At 36.5% G+C, this 1,409-nt stretch overlaps 1 pseudogene; it reads left to right on the top strand.

Annotated features, from left to right (window-relative positions):
• The window catches only part of LOC107755937 (uncharacterized), a 49,279-nt pseudogene that overhangs the window by 36,190 nt on the left and 11,680 nt on the right, over positions 1-1,409 (top strand).

The following is a 1,409-nucleotide window of genomic DNA, read 5'->3' as shown; positions in this document are numbered from 1 at the left end:
CTTTTGTCCTCCAATCGTGATATATCCTCTGCTCCTTCAAGGTCTGTTTGTGGTACTCACATAAAGAAATTGAAATATTCAGACTGATATTGAACCCCCTCAAGCACCATGTAGAAGTGGGTCTGAACCTTAGACTGGAGCTGTTAATCATGCTGTGGATTAAGTCTCTCTTTCTGATTGTAAAGTTCCTGCTTATCTGAGCTGTACATCCAGAACTGAGAGACTGAAGAGTGTCATTGTTCTCTACAGGTTGAGTGATTGTGGAGTCACAGATGAAGGTTGTGCTGCTCTGGCTTCAGCTCTGAGATCAAACCCCTCACACCTGAGAGAACTAGATCTGTCAATGAATAAATTTAGAGCGTCAGGACTGAATCTGCTCTCTGATCTACTGAAAACTACTCCCTGTAAACTGGAGATACTGCGGTAAGACTGTATGAATGTCTCAACATCCTCCCCCATTTATTCCTGTGGCCTGTATGAACGAAATTAAAATCAAATCTTAAAGTGTCCTTTCAGAAAATTGAAGTGAATGTTGTTTTAATCTTCACTACATTCTTTCCAAAGTTTTGATGTAATTTTGCAATGTAGAATTTTGCAGTAGAATAAGATGAGTGGATGATGTGACAGCAACAACTGCTTTATGTCATGCAGATGTGTGTTGAGGATTTGAGGGTATTTACATTAAATTATTCTGACACTTTCTATTAGGGCTGTAAAATCGATGAATCACGATTAATCGCTGCCAAAATAAGTTTTATTTCACCTTGTTTCTATGTCAATGTGTCACGCTTGACACGATACGCCGCAGCCACAAAAACGCTGTATGACAGATGTCACTTTTATTTAGTTTTTCCTTTTTTTATTCAAAATATTCACAAACTTGTTAACTGTCATTGAATGTCTGAATTTATATTTACCTGTTTGCTTTGTTGCGCGCATCACAGTGCTAGCAAAGTGCACATTAACTTCAACACACCCCATTTCATATAGCGCTATATGTCTCTACAAAAAAGTAGAGACTGAATAGACGTAAATTTTAAAATTGTGAGAAGTGGTGTAATAAGCAATGGCTTCTGCTTACTCCTTACTGAGTTAACTCTTGTTAACTCATTTATAATGTGTTTACACTGTTTTTGTTGGCTTTAATTGTGAGTTTATTGATCAAATAAATATGAATATAAGTCGTATGTTTAAAAAGTCAAATGGTTTACAAAAATTATGGTCGGTAGATGGTCAGTAAAATTATGAACTGTACTCAGGGCCAGATTATAACACAGTGTTGCCCCGGGCACAGATCAGTTTAATGGATCTTAAATCTTTCAATGAAATTCCCCTCGGTTGAAGTCAAGTTGGTAGGCTCGTGCATATTGACAGCATATTTCGTAATTTATATATATATATATATATAT

Source organism: Sinocyclocheilus rhinocerous, unplaced genomic scaffold, assembly GCF_001515625.1.
Source record: "Sinocyclocheilus rhinocerous isolate Xijiao unplaced genomic scaffold, SAMN03320098_v1.1 scaffold1463, whole genome shotgun sequence".
NCBI lineage: Eukaryota > Metazoa > Chordata > Actinopteri > Cypriniformes > Cyprinidae > Sinocyclocheilus > Sinocyclocheilus rhinocerous.
This window is presented reverse-complemented; position numbering and strand designations above follow the sequence as displayed.